The sequence below is a fragment of the Neovison vison genome, chromosome 4 (genome assembly GCF_020171115.1).
Source record: "Neovison vison isolate M4711 chromosome 4, ASM_NN_V1, whole genome shotgun sequence".
Lineage (NCBI taxonomy): Eukaryota > Metazoa > Chordata > Mammalia > Carnivora > Mustelidae > Neogale > Neogale vison.
The window spans coordinates 74,875,135-74,895,805 of NC_058094.1; the positions used below are offsets into that span (position 1 = coordinate 74,875,135).

Genomic DNA, 20,671 nt, shown 5'->3' on the forward strand with positions numbered 1-20,671 from the left:
TTAGTCCTGATTTCAACTGAGGGAATCTGCTCCTAGGCTGGTCCTCTGGTCAGCTGTGATTCTTTGAATTTTCCTTTTTCTCTAATTTTAACTGTGCCAGTTTTCCATAACTTCAGTGCTCACATGGATCTAAGAATTGTTGATTTTCAGTTTCTCAGGGAAACTTTTCAGTTTTTCTTGTTGTGAGTGTGGGATTTATGCCTTCCCAAGCTCTTTACATTTTGATTAGAAATTGGAAGTTGACTGTGGTTTGTTATACATGCTGTCTCTATTCTTTTACTGGAATTTTGGAAGAGGCAAAAGAGAATGCATATCAGTTCATTATGTTATTTGACAGTTTGTTTTCATCTTTTATACTTACTTTCGTCCCATTCTTATTTTTCTTCTTCCTTCTTTCCATCCTCTTTCAAATCTCTGTTACTAACAAAAATAGTCTTTGAATAGAAAATAATGGCACATATAAAACGTACCAGTCCAGCCCTCGGCAGATAGCTTCTCAACATAATCAGAATAAAAAGTAAAAAAACCCAACTTTGGCAGATTTTGATTGATATACTATTTTTGTAACATATTTGTTATTCATAAATGATAATTTTAATAAGCAATTAAATTATAACATTACTTCACTCAATCGTGAATGCTTTTATTGAGAAAATCTCTGCTAAGTTCCAGAGATGCAAATATTAATGCCATAGTTCGATGATACTTAGAATCTTGGCAGGAAGACATCCTACGCAAAGATAATGAGATGGTTCTGTGGAGGGACTGTAAGTAGTGCTAAGAATATGGAAATATTCCATTCCTGCCATCATTCAATGGGGAGAAAGTTGCGGAGGCGGATCCATGCGAACTAGGTATTTGAGGGTAAAGATAAGCTCACCAAATAGACAGACAGAACAAGACCATCTTTCAAGAAGGAAAAGAAAATCTGTTTAGGATCAAAGGAGTGAAAGAATGTAACGTATAGGTAGAAAGGTAATTTATTGGTAGAAGATTTAGTTGGGAGGCATCCTGGGATCAGATTATAAAGTTTTCTTTGGAATGCTGTGGAGTTTGAAATTTATCATATTAACCACAGAAAAGTCAAGCATGGTCAGTTTTGTTGTTGTTTATCTTATTTTTGTTTAGAATGGCAAATATGGATGTGGTATAGTAACTGGAAGGGGAACGGAGCCACAGAGAGGATAAAGAAAGCCAGGACACCTGTTAGCAACTTCATAATCCTAGGGCAAAACTATGAGGACATGAATTAAGGCAACATTTATAAGTGTGGTATTAGAACCACAGGAGAAGGGGCTAGAAGCAGACTTGAGATTTAATTTGATATAGAATCAATAAAGTTTGGTGATGAATTCAGTGCAGTTGATAAGACAGAATGAGAAATAAAGGAATCTCTGAAATTTCTGGTTAGAATGACTAAGAGAATGGCAAGGTCATTAATCAAGACTGAACTAAAGGAGAAAGAAGGTTTATGCAGTTGCGTTGGCAGAAAACTAGTTAAGTTTAGAATATGATAATTATTAAAAGATGAATGAATAAATGATAATTTTAAAAAGTTTTGAAGCGCAGAAGACCATCAAAATAAATATTTTTTTCCTCCACTATTTCTTTTTTTATTATTTTATTTTATTTTATTTTATTTATTTTTTTTTTAAATAATTTTTTTTATTTTTTATATAAATATATATTTTTATCCCCAGGGATACAGGTCTGTGAATCGCCAGGTTTACACACTTAACAGCACTCACCAAAGCACATACCCTCCCCAATGTCCATAACCCCACCCCCTTCTTCTAACCCCCCTCCCCCCAGCAACCCACAGTTTGTTTTGTGAGATTAAGAGTCATTTATGGTTTGTCTCCCTCCCAATCCCATTTGTCTCATTTATTATTCTCCTACCACTTAAGCCCCCATGTTGCATCACCACTTCCTCATATCAGGGAGATCATATGATAGTTGTCTTTCTCCGCTTGACTTATTTCGCTGAGCATAATACGCTCTAGTTCCATCCATGTTGTCGCAAATGGCAAGATTTCATTTCTTTTGATGGCTGCATAGTATTCCATTGTGTATATATACCACATCTTCTTGATCCATTCATCTGTTGGTGGACATCTAGGTTCTTTCCATAGTTTGGCTATTGTGGACATTGCTGCTATAAACATTCGGGTGTACGTGCCCCTTTGGATCACTACGTTTGTATCTTTAGGGTAAATACCCAGTAGTGCAATTGCTGGGTCATAGGGCAGTTCTATTTTCAACATTTTGAGGAACCTCCATGCTGTTTTCCAGAGTGGTTGCACCAGCTTGCATTCCCACCAACAGTGTAGGAGGGTTCCCCTTTCTCCACATCCTCGCCAGTATCTGTCATATCCTGACCTGTTGATTTTAGCCATTCTGACTGGTGTGAGGTGATATCTCATTGTGGTTTTGATTTGTATTTCCCTGATGCCGAGTGATATGGAGCACTTTTTCATGTGTCTGTTGGCCATCTGGATGTCTTCTTTGCAGAAACGTCTGTTCATGTCCTCTGCCCATTTCTTGATTGGATTATTTGTTCTTTGGGTGTTGAGTTTGCTAAGTTCTTTATAGATTTTGGACACTAGTCCTTTATCTGATATGTCGTTTGCAAATATCTTCTCCCATTCTGTCAGTTGTCTTTTGATTTTGTTAACTGTTTCCTTTGCTGTGCAAAAGCTTTTGATCTTGATGAAATCCCAATAGTTCATTTTTGCCCTTGCTTGCCTTGCCTTTGGCGATGTTCCTAGGAAGATGTTGCTGCGGCTGAGGTCGAAGAGGTTGCTGCCTGTGTTCTCCTCAAGGATTTTGATGGATTCCTTTCTCACATTGAGGTCCTTCATCCATTTTGAGTCTATTTTTGTGTGTGGTGTAAGGAAATGGTCCAATTTCATTTTTCTGCATGTGGCTGTCCAATTTTCCCAGCACCATTTATTGAAGAGGCTGTCTTTTTTCCATTGGACATTCTTTCCTGCTTTGTCGAAGATTAGTTGACCATAGAGTTGAGGGTTTATTTCTGGGCTCTCTATTCTGTTCCATTGATCTATGTGTCTGTTTTTGTGCCAATACCATGCTGTCTTGATCTTGACAGCTTTGTAATAGAGCTTGAAGTCCGGAATTGTGATGCCACCAGCTTTGGCTTTCTTTTTCAATATTCCTGTGGCTATTCGAGGTCTTTTCTGGTTCCATATAAATTTTAGGATTATTTGTTCCATTTCTCTGAAAAAGATGGATGGTTCTTTGATAGGAATTGCATTAAATGTGTAGATTGCTTTAGGTAGCATAGACATTTTCACAATATTTATTCTTCCAATCCAGGAGCATGGAACATTTTTCCATTTCATTGTGTCTTCCTCAATTTCTTTCATGAGTACTTTATAGTTTTCTGAGTATAGATTCTTAGCCTCTTTGGTTAGGTTTATTCCTAGGTATCTTATGGTTTGGGGTGCAATTGTAAATGGGATTGACTCCTTAATTTCTCTTTCTTCTGTCTTGTTGTTGGTGTAGAGAAATGCAACTGATTTCTGTGCATTGATTTTATATCCTGACACTTTACTGAATTCCTGTACAAGTTCTAGCAGTTTTGGAGTGGAGTCTTTTGGGTTTTCCACATATAGTATCATATCATCTGCGAAGAGTGATAGTTTGACTTCTTCTTTGCCAATTTGGATGCCTTTAATTTCCTTTTGTTGTCTGATTGCTGAGGCTAGGACTTCTAGTACTATGTTGAATAGCAGTGGTGATAATGGACATCCTTGCCGTGTTCCTGACCTTAGCGGAAAAGCTTTCAGTTTTTCTCCATTGAGAATGATATTTGCGGTGGGTTTTTCATAGATGGCTTTGATGATATTGAGGTATGTGCCCTCTATCCCTACACTTTGAAGGGTTTTGATCAGGAAGGGATGCTGTACTTTGTCAAATGCTTTTTCAGCATCTATTGAGAGTATCATATGGTTCTTGTTCTTTCCTTTATTGATGTGTTGTATCACATTGACTGATTTGCGGATGTTGAACCAACCTTGCAGCCCTGGAATAAATCCCACTTGGTCGTGGTGAATAATCCTTTTAATGTACTGTTGAATCCTATTGGCTAGTATTTTGGTGAGAATTTTCGCATCTGTGTTCATCAAGGATATTGGTCTATAGCTCTCTTTTTTGATGGGATCCTTGTCTGGTTTTGGGATCAAGGTGATGTGGCCTCATAAAATGAGTTTGGAAGTTTTCCTTCCATTTCTATTTTTTGGAACAGTTTCAGGAGAATAGGAATTAGTTCTTCTTTAAATGTTTGGTAGAATTCCCCGGGGAAGCCGTCTGGCCCTGGGCTTTTGTTTGTTTGGAGATTTTTAATGACTGTTTCAATCTCCTTACTGGTTATGGGTCTGTTCAGGCTTTCTATTTCTTCCTGGTTCAATTTTGGTAGTTTATATGTTTCTAGGAATGCATCCATTTCTTCCAAATTGTCAAATTTGTTGGCGAGAGTTGCTCATAGTATGTTCTTATAATTGTTTTTATTTCTTTGGTGTTAGTTGTAATCTCTCCTCTTTCATTCATGATTTTATTTATTTGGGTCCTTTCTCTTTTCTTTTTGATAAGTCTGGCCAGGGGTTTATCAATTTTATTAATTCTTCGAAGAACCAGTTCCTAGTTTCGTTGATTTGTTCTATTGTTTTTTTGGTCTATTTCATTGATTTCTGCTCTGATCTTTATGATTTCTCTTCTCCTGCTGGGCTTAGGGTTTCTTTCTTGTTCTTTTTCCAGCTCCTTTAGGTGTAGGGTTAGGTTGTGTACCTGAGACCTTTCTTGTTTCTTGAGAAAGGCTTGTACCGCTATATATTTTCCTCTCAGGACTGCCTTTGTTGCGTCCCACAGATTTTGCACCGTTGTGTTTTCATTATCATTTGTTTCCATGATTTTTTTCAATTCTTCTTTAATTTCCCGGTTGACCCATTCATTCTTTAGAAGGATGCTGTTTAGTCTCCATGTATTTGGGTTCTTTCCAAACTTCCTCTTGTGGTTGAGTTCTAGCTTCAGAGCATTGTGGTCTGAAAATATGCAGGGAATGATCCCAATCTTTTGATACTGGTTGAGTCCTGTTTTAGGACCGAGGATGTGATCTATTCTGGAGAATGTCATGTGCACTAGAGAAGAATGTATATTCTGTTGCTTTGGGATGAAATGTTCTGAATATATCTGTGATGTCCATCTGGTCCAGTGTGTCGTTTAAGGCCCTTATTTCCTTTTTGATCTTTTGCTTGGATGATCTGTCCATTTCAGTGAGGGGAGTGTTAAAGTCCCCTACTATTATTGTATTATTGTTGATGTGTTTCTTTGATTTTGTTATTAATTGGTTTATATAGTTTGCTGCGCCCACGTTGGGGGCATAGATATTTAAAATTGTTAGATCTTCTTGTTGGACAGACCCTTTGAGTATGATATAGTGTCCTTCCTCATCTCTTATTATAGTCTTTGGCTTAAAATCTAATTGATCTGATATAAGGATTGCCACTCCTGCTTTCTTCTGATGTCCATTAGCATGGTAAATTCTTTTCCATCCCCTCACTTTAAATCTGGAGGTGTCTTCGGGCTTAAAATGAGTTTCTTGGAGGCAACATATAGATGGGTTTTGTTTTTTTATCCATTCTGATACCCTGTGTCTTTTGATTGGGGCATTTAGTCCATTAACGTTCAGGGTAACTATTGAGAGATATGAATTTAGTGCCATTGTATTGCCTGTAAGGTGACTGTTACTGTATATTGTTTCTGTTCCTTTCTGATCTACCACTTGTAGGCTCTCTCTTTGCTTAGAGGACCCCTTTCAATATTTCCTGTAGAGCTGGTTTGGTGTTTGCAAATTCTATCAGTTTTTGTTTGTCCTGGAAGCTTTTAATCTCTCCTTCTATTTTCAATGATAGCCTAGCTGGATATAGTATTCTTGGCTGCATGTTTTTCTCATTTAGTGCTCTGAAAATATCATGCCAGCTCTTTCTGGCCTACCAGGTCTCTGTGGATAAGTCAGCTGCCAATCTAATATTTTTTCCATTGTATGTTACAGACTTCTTTTCCCGGGCTGTTTTCAGGATTTTCTCTTTGTCACTAAGACTTGTAAATTTTACTATTAGGTGACGTGGTGTGGGCCTATTCTTATTGATTTTGAGGGGCGTTCTCTGAACCTCCTGAATTTTGATGCTCGTTCCCTTTGCCATATTGGGGAAATTCTCCCCAATAATTCTCTCCAGTATACCTTCTGCTCCCCTCTCTCTTTCTTCTTCTTCTAGAATCCCAATTATTCTAATGTTGTTTCGTCTTATGGTGTCACTTATCTCTCGAATTCTGCCCTCGTGGTCCAGTAGCTGTTTGTCCCTCTTTTGCTCAGCTTCTTTATTCTCTGTCATTTGGTCTTCTAGATCACTAATTCTTTCTTCTGCCTCATTTATCCTAGCAGTGAGAGCCTCCATTTTTGATTGCACCTCATTAATAGCTTTTTTGATTTCAACTTGGTTAGATTTTAGTTCTTTTATTTCTCCAGAAAGGGCTTTTATATCTCCCGAGAGGGTTTCTCTAATATCTTCCATGCCTTTTTCAAGCCCGGCTAGAACCTTGAGAATTGTCATTCTGAATTCTAGATCTGACATATTGCCAATGTCTGTATTGATTAGGTCCCTAACCTTTGGTTCTGCCTCTTGTTCTTTTTTTTGTGGTGAATTTTTCTGCCTTTTCATTTTTTCCAGATAAGAGTATATGAAGGAGCAAGTAAAATACTAAAAGAGTGGCAACAACCCCAGGAAAATATACTTTAACCAAATCAGAAGAGATCCCAAATCGTGAGGGGAGAGAGAGGGGATAAAAAGAGGTTCAAAAAAAAGAAAGAAAAAAAAAAAAAAGAAAAAAAAAAGGAATTAAAAAAAAGAAAATGAAGAAAGAAAAGTATGGAAAAGAAAAAAATATATATATTAGATAAACTAGTTAAAAAAAGTTGAAAATGAAAAGGGTAAAGTTAAAAAAAATTAAAAAAAAATTAAAAAAATTTAAAAAAAATTTAAAAATTTAGCAAAAGTAGAGAAAAAAATGAAAAAGGAAAAAAATTACTTTAACTGCAAGACTAAAAAAATCACAGGGAGAAAGCCATGAGTTCCGTGCTTTGCTTTCTCCTCCTCTGAAATTCTGCTGCTCTCCTTGGTATTGAAACCGCACTCCTTGGTAGGTGAACTTGGTCTTGGCTGGATTTCTTGTTGATCTTCTGGGGGAGGGGCCTGGTGTAGTGATCTCAAGTGTCTTTGCCCCAGGCAGAATTGCACCGCCCTTACCAGGGGCTGGGCTGAGTGATCCGCTCGGCTTTGCTTTCAGGAGCTTTTGTTCCCTGAGCGCTTTCCGTAGAGTTCCGGAGGACAGGAATACAAATGGCGGCCTCCTGGTCTCCGGCCCGGAGGAGCCGAGAGCCCGCGGCCCCACTCCTCAGTGCGCCCTCAGAGAACAGCGCCCAGTAATTCCCGTCTGCCTGACCACCGGCCATGCTCCGAGCTCACCGAGCCTGCGACCGGTTCAAGGTAACCCCAAGCTGCGAGCTCACTGTCGGCTCTGTCTCTGCAGCCAGCTTTCTCGCTCCAATACCCGCAAGCTCTGCAACACTCAGACACCCCCGATCCTTCTGTGACCCTGCTGGACCTGAGGCCACGCCGACCCCGCGTGGGCTTCGCCTCGGTTTAGCCTCTGGAGCGATGTCCCTCAGCGGAACAGACTTTAAAAGTCCCGATTTTGTGCTCCATTGCTCCGCCGCTTGCCGGGAGCCGGCCCCTCCCCCCGGGGTCTCTCTTCCCGTCGCTTTGGATTCACTTCTCCGCCAGTCCTACCTTTCAGAAAGTGGTTGTTTTTCGGTTTCTAGAATTGCTGTTCTTCTTCTCTTCGATCTGCCGATGGATTTGCAGGTGTTTGCAATCTTTAGATAAGCTCTCTAGCTATCTCCTGCTAGCTGAAGTAGTCTCAGCCTGCTACTTCTCCGCCATCTTGACTCCTCTCCTCCTCCACTATTTCTTGAGGATCCATAACTCCAGATTTGAAGGTTTCCCCTAAACCTATTAAATAAAATGTTTTGTGTTTTACTCTCCATCATCTGGGATTCTATCTTCTCTGGAATACTACCTATTAAAGAACATGAGTCTTAATCTCATTTAGAGTCATTTCCTCCTGAACCTGGCAGAAGATCTGGCATGAGTAGATGATCTATAAATGTTTGACTGACCTGAGATTATAATATAACTTTAAAACATTTTTCTTCTCCATGAGCACAGCTATTATATTATATTAGCAGAGGATGGTGGCAGACAATGTGGGACATTCTAGGAAATTGGTTAATGTCAACTAAGGTTGTGAACTTTATTTATATTTTTTATTGAAATATAGTTAATTCACTGTGTTGTATTGGTTTCAGATGTACAATATGATGACTCAACAATTCGTATAGTGCTTTTCAAGATAAGCACGGTCCTGATCCCCTTTCTCTATTCCACCGACTCCCTATCTACCTCCCCTCTGGCAACCACCAGTTTGTTCTCTATAATTAAGAGACTAACTGGGTGATAGGCATTAGGAAGGGCACTTGAGATGAGCACTGGGTGTTATATGTAAGTGATGAATCACTAAATTCTATTCTTCAAAACAATACTTCAATAACTATTTGTTAACTAACTGGAATTTAAATAAAAACTTAAAGAAGAGTCCATTTTTAAAGTCAAACACCATATGATTCCACTACTATGTGGAATTTAAGAAACAAAACAAATGGAAAACAAAGAATAAAGAAGACAAAAAGACTTAAATGCAGAGATTTAAACACTAAGTATATGAAATTTTCAATGTTACCTAATCAGACGAGAGTTTGCTTTTGCTGCAAATTACAGGCAGGTCGCAGTGAAGGGGGTATAGGCCCAAAGTTCCCAAATTTGGGTATTACTGGAATTTCAGGCAGATTGCCAGGAAGTTCATCTTTCTGGGTTCTAGGTCACAAGTGATGAGATTCTGATCTCTAGGGGACCGTGCAGTTTGTAATTTCATAATTAGCCCAGTGTTGATACAGAATTTGCATTAGTTTGCTTGGTTTGGTAATGTGCTGTGATTTTCTGGTCATGTATGACCAATGATGGCTAAAATACACTTCAACAGTTTTCTCTTTTGTATGACTTTTCATTTTTAGTCTGTTTGATTTCTTCATACTTCTCCAAGAAAGGAATAAAACATACTGGATTTATTAAGTTGATGTAATCATCTTCCTTTATTGGTTATCTATTAGGACCAGGGTTTAGGGGAAGAATCTGAATTTGTGGTGGGTGGACAGGGATCTAATTTCTCAGTCTAAGTACTAATTTTGGAGCAGAATTATCAGCAAAGTTCATTTGGTTCTAAGTCAAAGGAGTTACTGACCCAGAGCTTTCTGAAATTTCCCTTCATAGAAGCCAAAATGGACGGCGGTTTGGGGTGTTCCTTATCATCTCAACTTCCTGAAATAAAATGATCTTCCAAGGATTGGAAGCAAAGAATGTCTCAGAAACTGGGTGTTTGGCTGCACACCTAATAAGCTTAAATCTTAGTTTTTGTTACGTATTAGTACACTCAGATGGAATAAAAAGAATAATGGAATAAAAAGAACACTATTAGGAAACACAGAAAAATGGGTGTAATTTTGATGAAAAGTATTTTAGGACCAGGATATAATGATTATAGATATACATTTACTGCAAGTGATCTATCATACATGAAGATGATACTTCTTGCCTGGAACTAGCAGAACAAATATTTCGTATAGGGTTTTGACATGTATTTATAGGCTAAAATAGTGTAATAGGGAATGAAAATAATTTTTTTCTCTAGGGTTTTTCTTTTCTTTTCTTTTTGGTTGGGTTTTGGCCTTGTGCTAGTTACTATCCAAATGATGAAAGTACCCCAAACAATTATCCTCACATCTTAAGATATTAGATTATGCCTAAATTGTCTTCATTACATCCTACTGAGTTAGCTCTCTTACTAAATGTTGACTATAAAACTAGCACCTTCAGGAATATGACATGAAAAGTAGGAGGATTTATTCATGTGAAAAATGCTTTTCCATTTGTAGTAAACATAAGCTATGGTCAATTAATCTGAAACTCTGATGTTACTTTTGATATTATTCATAAATGATATCACATTATTATTTTCATACATATTAATGAATAAAAAGGTGACTGTTTAGAACTATTTAGTCAGTAACATACTAAAACTCTTGGGTTTGAAATTATCCTTGATAAAGTTGAGAAAATTAGAAGATTAAACTCTTAACCAATGAGCTGATTGCCTATTTCTTGGACAAAGATAAATACTTGTAGTCAATCATTTCATAATAAATTTATTTTAAATCATTTCACAAAAATGTCCAAATCAGCATAAATATTCTCTCACACTGAATAAAGAATTCTATTAAACAGATTCAAATATTTTCTTTGTGTTTACCTTAGGATTGGCTACCAATAGAATTTATGTAAATGATGAAAATGGTAGTCTAAAGCTTTCATCCAGTAAACCATATTCCCCCCTCCCCAAACCTGGTAAAAATATATGGTATTAAATTTGTTAAAAGTTGTCACTGAAGATATGGAGATTAGATTTTATGCCATAGTCAAGACCATGAATGTACACTTGTTTATAATATCATATTACCTCATTACATAAATCCTTAGCATCACTGCCTAACAGTTAAAATCCTTGGAGAGAAAGACACATTTAAGAGTGAATAAAATATTATAACTATAAATACTCACTTTTTGCATATATGGCTTAAGCTAAATATTGTCTTTTCTGGAATTGTTCTAATAAATTGATTTTAACATTAGAATCTACGTGTAAACTTGGCATATAGAAATAAAATCTTATGGCTGTGATTATTTTTCTCGTCACTCTATGTTATAAATTTCTAAAATGGAAACCACAGGACTTATACAAGAAAAATGAGTTGCTAGAAATATGACCACAGGAAAAATGTTAGTAGCTTCGGTTTATGTTGCTTTCCCTAGAGGTAATACTTATTTGATAATGAAAATACATTAGAAAACCTATAATGTCTTCAGAGGTAGGTAAAAGTAACATCATTATATTGCTGAATAGAGCTATTTTAGTTTTCACATGTAACTTATTTCAAATATGTATTTTCAGTTTTTACCTACTTTAAACATCACTTTTTTAAAAAAATCACAAAACCAAAATCAATCTAGTTGAACATTACTTGTGATATGTTAAAGAGCCAAATTAATTATTACTAACATATTAAGTTAAATTATTCACTGTTGTTTATTCATACAAAATGTTGAAATTACCATATAACAAATATTGGATGTTCTTCTCATTCTCTTCCCTCTTATCTATTTTTCACCCATCAGTTACTAAAAATATAAACAAATTTAAATATTAATAAAAATTTAAAACTAATGTATTTCTTTCACAAAGCAGGTCTTTAATAAATATGTTAAGTGAATGAATGAATGAATAATTAAAAATGATAATAGTCCCAAGAAGATATTTTTTATATTACGAGTGGTATTTTGATTTTTTAAAAATATAAATAATCAAGACACTATTATAGGTTAATATAAAGTAAAATTAACGCTATACTATAATATGTAACTCTCAGGTTCCCTCCCTAACCTGAGGAAGAGTGTAAAACATAAGTATTGAAAGTTGAGGGGAGGGTTATCTGTAATACTTAGTTGCATGATGCAAAACTGGCCAAACATTTTTTAAGAAGAGACTAAATTGGACAATGTACAAGATTTTGAGGCTAATTGGTTAATCTGTATGCTGTTAAAGCCCTTATTGAACTTTATGTGTCATTGAATCCTTGTTTCCTTTCCATCCCTATAGATTTATTAGTAGAAAAGTCCTATTTCTCTGGCCTCGCTTTCACCTGTTCTATTGGAAATCTACCAAGACTTCCTATACTTAAATTGTCTCCTATTCCAACTTACCTTGGAAAGTCTTCCATTGGTGCTGATGGCCAAAGAAGCTGTTGTATTCTGAGACCTTCTAAGGATACCACTAAGGACACTTACTGTGATCTATCAACATTTTCTCAAGACTATAGGTACTGTATGATAAGGATTTTTATGTCTGTATCAAACATAGGGATGTTAAGTGTTGCTTGGGTGGTTCAGTCAGTTAAGCATCTGCCTTTGGCTCAGGCTGTGATCTCAGGATCTTGGGACCAAGTACCACATTGGGCTTCTTGCTCAGTGGGGAATCTGCTTCTCCTTATCCCTCTGCCTGCTGTTCTCCCTGCTTGTGCTCTCTTTCTCTCTCAGATAAATAAATAAGACCTTTAAAAGAAACACAGGGATGTTAGATATTTTTAATTGATGAGGGTATTCATGTTACTGCAGATTCTCATCAATATCTTTTCAAGACAGTTTGTTACATATGACATCAAATATCCTGTCTTCTGCAGGAAAGTGGTACTTCTGATCATTGAAATATGATGCCTTCTCTTATTGTTCCTGGTAGGTTTTGGTAAAATAATTATTTTTCAGTTTTTTTCTTGCCTGTGCATTAAATTCCCTTGCTTTATCACTCAGGTGTGAATCCTTTCAAGCTTGATCTGAGAGCAATACAGAACAGACATTATGCCATTTATCAGAATCACTGAATTTTTCTTCTTGAAATAACTTGATTTTCCTGGCTCTGTCTTCTTCTAAGACTCACTCCTATTCAGGCAGCACCTCAATCTCATGTAAATAGAGCCCCAGCTGACCCACAGGATGGGCTCTCCAAACATCCCATCATGTCTTCAGTCCTAGAGAGAATCGAGATGACACTCAATGTAAGAACATCTACTATGTATAAAATGCTCTCCAGAACCCAAATCAAATTAGGAAGTCTTTTATTGCCATTTCTTCCTTTCATTATTAGCAATTATCATACCACTCTAACTATAAAAGCATCATTCACTAAAAACACAATTATAATTTTAAGTAATGTCTAATTAGTAATGTAGTTTAATACTGTAGTTTTGCTCACTTTCATTCATAATTAATCCTATTACAGTTCCCTTCTTCTGCCCAAAAAGCTGTTATGGCTAAAAACAAATATGGGCTAATATCTGTAGCAGGAAAGACTGATTAAAACTACTTAATTAGGGCGCCTGGGTGGCTCAGTGGGTTAAGCCGCTGCCTTTGGCTCAGGTCATGATCTCAGGGTCCTGGGATCAAGTCCTGCGTCGGGCTCTCTGCTCAGCAGGGAGCCTGCTTCTCTCTCTCCCTCTCTCCTTCTCTCTCTGCCTGCCTCTCTATCTACTTGTGATTTCTCTCTGTCAAATAAATAAATAAAATATTTTTAAAAAACTACTTAATTAGATTTTGGTGAGTCCTTATGTTATTAATTCAAGTTTTTTGAACTAAAACTTCTCTGTCTTTATTCTAACCATACATCTTCTCAGTATTTGAAAATCTAGATATTAAATTCACATATGAGTTTCATTTTCACGTAGATAATGGATTCAGATAATATTTCCACCTATGGTCATGCTGGATATGTGCTACTTACCCCTCCAGACTGACTCTCATCTTCCCACCCCTACTTGGCTTGCTGGCTGAAATACATGATTATATTGAAGAGATGCCTTAGGCAAGGTCCTTGAGTTGGGTTCAGCTAATTAAACTAATTTCACTGGGAGAAAATCAGGAGGGAGGAGCAGAGTAAAGTCAGGGCAACTTATTCCTCTGGCTGGCTACCTGAGTGATTGTTTCCTGCAGGCTATGTCTCTAGACTGAAGGGACCACTTGTCTCAAGGTGGTCTTACATATATGTTTCTCTAGGTTCTAGTACCACCTCTTCTCTTGTCCTTTTTTGTGGGTGATGACAACTTTTCTTTATCTACCTCAGGTGACTGTACTGTCCTTGGTAGTTTCTCTGTACTCCAAAATATTCTGTAAATAGTCCCTTTGTAAATGAACTCTTCTTGAATTTTCCTTGGTTGAAGGCACAGTTTTTCTTATTGGGGCTCTGGTGCATACACTAAGCTAAGGCATAGGGTCTTAATGTTAATACCAGATTATTAAACTTATATTAGAATGTTAATCCTTTAATTGATAAATGCAGCCTTGATGCACACATTAGTCTCTGTGGGGTTCTTAATCTCCCAATGTACACTCAATACTTCCTTTATTCTGGAAGGAAATAAGGGGGTCATTGGAAAAGAAATATGGTTAGGAATTTGGTTTCTGCAAACTGATTATGGTTTTCTGGTCAGTCACAATCTTGTAAGGATACTTAATGCACCTATTTGATTAGTGACTATATAATGAGAAAATTCAAATTTAGATAACCATTAATATTTAAGACTTTTTAAAAGACATTGTTTTTTTCCAATTTATTTATTTTCAGAAAAACAGTATTCATTATTTTTTCACCACACCCAGTGCTCCATGCAAGCTGTGCCCTCTATAATACCCACCACCTGGTACCCCAACCTCCCACCCCCCCCCCCCGCCACTTCAAACCCCTCAGATTGTTTTTCAGAGTCCATAGTCTCTGATGGTTCACCTCCCCTTCCAATTTACCCAAAAGCACATATCCTCCCCAATGTCCATAACCCTAACCCCCTTCTCCCAACCCCCCTCCCCCCAGCAACCCACAGTTTGTTTCGTGAGATTAAGAGTCACTTATGGTTTGTCTCCCTCCCTATCCCATCTTGTTTCATGGATTCTTCTCCTACCCACTTAAGCCCCCATGTTGCATCGCCACTTCCTCATATCAGGGAGATCATATGATAGTTGTCTTTCTCCGCTTGACTTATTTCGCTAAGCATGATACGCTCTAGTTCCATCCATGTTGTCGCAAATGGCAAGATTTCGTTTCTTTTGATGGCTGCATAGTATTCCATTGTGTATATATACCACATCTTCTTGATCCATTCATCTGTTGATGGACATCTAGGTTCTTTCCATAGTTTGGCTATGGTGGACATTGCTGCTATAAACATTCGGGTGCATGTGCCCCTTTGGATCACTACGTTTGTATCTTTAGGGTAAATACCCAGTAGTGCAATTGCTGGGTCATAGGGCAGTTCTATTTTCAACATTTTGAGGAAATGTTTTCCAGAGTGGTTGCACCAGCTTGCATTCCCACCAACAGTGTAGGAGGGTTCCCCTTTCTCCGCATCCTCACCAGCATCTGTCATTTCCTGACTTGTTGATTTTAGCCATTCTGACTGGTGTGAGGTGATATCTCATTGTGGTTTTGATTTGTATTTCCCTGATGCCGAGTGATATGGAGCACTTTTTCATGTGTCTGTTGGCCATCTGGATGTCTTCTTTGCAGAAACGTCTGTTCATGTCCTCTGCCCATTTCTTGATTGGATTATTTGTTCTTTGGGTGTTGAGTTTGTTAAGTTCTTTATAGATTTTGGACACTAGTCCTTTATCTGATATGTCGTTTGCAAATATCTTCTCCCATTCTGTCAGTTGTCTTTTGATTTTGTTAACTGTTTCCTTTGCTGTGCAAAAGCTTTTGATCTTGATGAAATCCCAATAGTTCATTTTTGCCTTTGCTTCCCTTGCCTTTGGCGAAGTTCCTAGGAAGATGTTGCTGCAGCTGAGGTCGAAGAGGTTGCTGCCTGTGTTCTCCTCAAGGATTTTGATGGATTCCTTTCTCACATTGAGGTCCTTAATCCATTTTGAGTCTATTTTTGTGTGTGGTGTAAGGAAATGGTCCAATTTCATTTTTCTGCATGTGGCTGTCCAATTTTCCCAACACCATTTATTAAAGAGGCTGTCTTTTTTCCATTGGACATTCTTTCCTGCTTTGTAAAAGACATTGTTTTTTAAAAAAGAAATTTCAATTAGCAATGTCTTTACTCCTTATGAGTTTCTTGCTCCTTCTCCTGTTGCTGTGATAGAAATTTGGGTTTGAACATCATTCTGTGCTCCTCTGTCTTTCTCATTACAGAAATCTAATGGACTCTAAAATCTTAGGGATTCCATCTCCTGCTCTGGAACTTATTCTGCAATTCCTCTGCTAGAAACCTAGTTTAGGCAATGTTCATCCAGAATAAAATCTAAAATTGCAAATCTGATCACCTAACTCTTCTTAATACCATCAATAACTTCTCTGCCCCTAAGATAAAATCCAAATGTCATTACTTGGATTGTAAGAACATCAATGATTTAGTTATACCTATACCTGATCTCCATTTCTCAAAACTTACATGTTAAGTTCCAACCATACTGAACTTCTTTCAATTTTCCATTCTGTCTTGCTATGTTTTCTCCTTAATGTGGTCCTTGTCATTTATCTGCAAATATATTCCCATGCTTGACCCCAGTCATTTTCGTTCCCCTTGAAAAATCCTGAAACATCTTGCCATGTTGGGAAGAATTTAGTTGCAAGTCACTGAATTCCTTATCTAATAGTGGCCTACACCATAGGGGTATTTATTGTTTGCTAGAACATCTAGAGGTATACGGTTCCTGTTTCAGAGTCTACCTCAGCCAAAAACCATGGCTCTTTCTATCATTCTGTCTTTTCATATCACCACACTGTCTTCCATTCTTATATTTGTAGCTCTCTATTCACATGTTACAAACCCTCTAGTTCCTAACATCAGACAGTGAACAGTCACACTCAGAAGCAGGAAGGACAGTGTGGGAAAGAAAATACTCTCTGTTCACCTCACATACCTTTCCAGTATCAGGGAGAAAAACTTTTCCTGAATATTCAGCTGACTTTCTCTTGTGGCTTGTTCACCAGACTGTGATATTTTGCTCATCTTTAACCTATCACTTGCATAAGATTGCTGGAATTGGCTCATGATTGCTGGAATTGGCTCATATTAGTCATGATTCACCCTGTTAGGCCCAAGTAAACGTGGAGATCTTTAATAAGGAAGAAGGTGATGTCTGCTGAGCTGACTTTATCTCTGCAGCCTTCCTCCTGCTGCTGCAAAATCCCTCTTCATGCTTCCCACCCTATATTCCAGTTACACAGACCTTTTTTAGTTTCTGGAATGTTCCATGTGCTCTTGGCATCCATGCACTTCTGTATCCAATGCCTACAACAGACTTTCCCTTTGCCTGACCAATGTCTATTCATCTTTTAGGTCTCCGCAGTGACATCATTTGCTTGGTCATTACATTGTCTGTGCACAATCAAGTAAAGGGACCCTCCTTGTAGCCAGTAATTCTTTCAATCACAAATCCTGCTAGACTGCACTGTCTATATACAATATTCTGATGTAATTGATAAGTCCCCCCCCCCTTTGCTACCTGCATTGAGCCATTGATCCCCTTCTTGTTTTGTCAATGAGTTAGTTTCAAGAAAGGAAAGTTATGGCAGAGAAAAGTCTTTTGAGTTCGAGAGCTGGGGACCAGGGAAATTCAGAAGACAGAGATTTGGAGTTAAGTCTTCCATAATTAACAACTCTGTTCAGAAATGAGTCCTGGGGCACCTGGGTGGCTCAGTGGGTTAAGCCTCTGCCTTCGGCTCGGGTCATGATCCCAGAGTCCTGGGATCGAGCCCTGCATCTGGCTCTCTGCTCAGCAGGGAGCCTGCTTCCCCCATCCTCTTCTGCCTTCCTCTCTGCCTACTTGTGATTTTTGTCAAATAAATAAATAAAATCTTTAAAAAAAAAAATGAGTCCCTGTGTGGGGTCAGAGGAGATTTTCAGAGGAAGTCAAAGAGGGTATGCACCAAGATGTGTTCCTGCAAATGGAGTTATGAACATGGCCTCAGAAGGGATGACAGGGACTTCACATGTGTCTAAGAGAAGAGAGAGCCTGCCTGGAAGAACTGGGAAAGCTAAAAAGGCCTCAGTTTCCCCACCTGCAGGTTTGGGAGTAAAGATGTAGAAATTCCTATGTGGTGCACCTAGGCAGAGGGACCAGAGCGTCCTCACAGAGTGAGAGGTTTGAGTGATCTCTGAGTGTTAGAAGTCAGCATGGTAAGGATGAAGAGGCTCAGATGGCTCCATGAAGTGACTCTTCATTCCAAGAGCGATGGGAACAACATGGCGACACTGGGTACTGGAGGGTGATAGCAAAAAGGGAGAGAGCCTGACGGGGCTTTGTGGCTATGTTGTGCAGAGGGAACGGCCTGGGTCAGAGCAGTTTGGTAATTCCTGGCCACCACATGAACTCCTTAGAACACACACACTTTCAGGAAAAGCAAGGAGAGCAGTGTAGGTAGTTGGTGCTAAACTGATTAAATTTCTATTAGCTAATATAATGGATACTTTAAAAAGACATTAAATTATTATGAGAAAAATGATATTCCTGCTTATTGCAATTCCTTCTTTCCATATCTGAGCACTTGCTAAGTTGTGGGGTCTTTGGGCATAAGCCTCCTGTGGTTGCAGCTGCTAAACCTGAACCGGGCATGGGGCAGACAGATGCTTGCAAAGTATCATGGGAATCCATGCAATCCAAGATGGCATATTAGTGGAGAGTGTAATTTGTAATGTTCTACACAGGTAATGAGGAGTGGATGAAAATAAATACCACAGTGGGTTAAATTTCCATTTAATTTAGAAATAACACTCATATTCTTATTCTTATAACTAATGTTAAATCAAAATACCTTACAAGAAAAAAAGTCACTTAAACATCAAGCATGTTTGTGCATTTCTAGGTAATTCAAACTTCAGAAAGTATGCAAAAATTCTTCAGAAACCTGAGATATGTGTGTAATGATGGGCTTGTACCCTTAAGATTAGCTTTTATGCAGATATATACCCATATGTATTTCAAACATATATGTAGTATTGGAGGTGAGACAATAACACTACACGCTCAAGAAATATAATAATTTGAGCAGAAGATTAAACTGGCTGAAATACCACCATGTTTCTAATAAAAATTGAGCAAATTTCACAGTTTGAAAGGGGTCAAATATTACAGAAAACCAGTAACCTAATAACCAAAAGCATGTAAGATTCCAATAAAATAATTCCTTATTATATTCATTATGTACCTAGCTCTGTGGTTACTTTCTCTTTACTTCTCAGGGAGGAAAACAAAAATGACAACTTCCTGCTCAAAGTATTCAGAAATAAAGAATAACCCACCGGCTTGGAACAAACTTGTTTCCAATCTGAAAACATTATATATTTATATTGTTCTTCACAAAATGAAGAAAGATAACTCAGAAATAGAGGAGGAAAGCAAACAAGTAAAAAGAGAGGAAGTAATCACACAACATATTACAACTTCCCATACGATGTTAGATTATTGTAGGAGAGCCAGCTGGCGAAATTATTGGTCTTTCACTGTTTTCACTGCTAGTTTCAAATTTGGTTTCAGCCTCTAGGGAAATGAGTTTGAATGTCTCATCTCATTCCTAGAAGCAACAAATCTCAGGGAAAAAAAAATATCAGTTCAGTTCTCGGAAGAAATTTTCACACCCCATGGAGCAGCAAAAGGCCTGCCTTGCGTTTAGCGCTTGGCCCTCATCTTCTGTCTGGGTCTGGCGGGGCCTAGGTCTGTGTCTGTGTGAGTCTCGCTCAAAGAGCTAATTAGCTCCTTGGAGCCTCTGCCTCTCCATGTGGATTCATGGGAGTTTTTTTCCTTCAGCTGTGCTGGCATATGCCAGTCCGGGGGTGTACCTTCTCCCAAGGAAAGGCTTCCCTCAGAGAGAATGAGTGATGTTTGGCAAAATATGTTTGGGTGTGGGTGATAGGAAAGAAGGCTGGTGAAGGGTGAAGCAGAGCGGGCCCTTCTCGTCTGTCTCTGCTGCCCTTCAGGTCTTCCCCAAGGGTTAAATGCAGAAAAGGGAATTTAATAGTGGGAGGTGACCAGTTCTTCCCGCCATGTGTCTAGCCATATTTGAATTGTTTCATAACTGTTACTTCATTTAAATTTATACAGAACATCCACATGCAATAAGGTACTACTGTTCCCCCCTGCTTTGTTTTTCAGCTAAGAGAAAAAGTGATTTTCCCAGGAAATGAATGCAGAGTCAAATCAGAACTGGTGTGCTCACTCCTGGACCAAACAACTCTCCTGATACCATGCCATACTAACAATCTATTGTTATTTACCTGGATTCCTCAAAGAAGCCAAATATATGTAAGAAGAGTTAAAAGCTGAAACTATATTGCCTATTACAATATGTTACAGTAATGCCATATGAGCCTTAATGTTAATAAAAAGAGTGAGATCACAAGGTGTCTGAGTGTATTTGGAATTTGCTTGTGCAGGCTCTGGTGGTAAGCATGGGGTCAGAAGGAGGGGCACTGCTCAGCTGGGATCTTGGGAATACCTGAGGACAGCTGTACTTTTAATACTTAGACAACCAAACCAAAGAAACTGATGTTTCTTTTCTTCAATTATGTGATTGAATGGTGTTTGAACATTGACTCTCAAAGCCTGGACTGTGGTCAACTGTTGAATCAACAAGAAGCATAGTGGAATACATTTTTGTGAAAAGAACAAAATAGTTCACATAAATTTGCGAAGTATTAGCTGAGCTTGGAAATGAATAAAATATGTGAAACATTTCATCAAGCCAGTCCTATCTGAGTCCTGTCACCTTGCACAACATCCTTTTGTGGCCTCTAAATTATTGTTCCATCATAAAAAGGAAATGACTCTGGGTATAATGATCTGGTCCCCCCCGCCCCCCAGTAATGAGTAGATTAGTCTGATAC

The 20,671-nt window shown here is 38.0% G+C and overlaps 1 long non-coding RNA gene across 1 annotated transcript; it reads left to right on the top strand.

Moving 5' to 3' along the window:
* Positions 1–11,942: 11,942 nt before the first annotated feature.
* LOC122903958 lies at positions 11,943–20,184 on the top strand. The gene is made up of 2 exons (XR_006384122.1): positions 11,943–12,121; positions 19,941–20,184. It is a non-coding gene; the product is annotated as an uncharacterized LOC122903958 (long non-coding RNA).
* Positions 20,185–20,671: the final 487 nt, after the last annotated feature.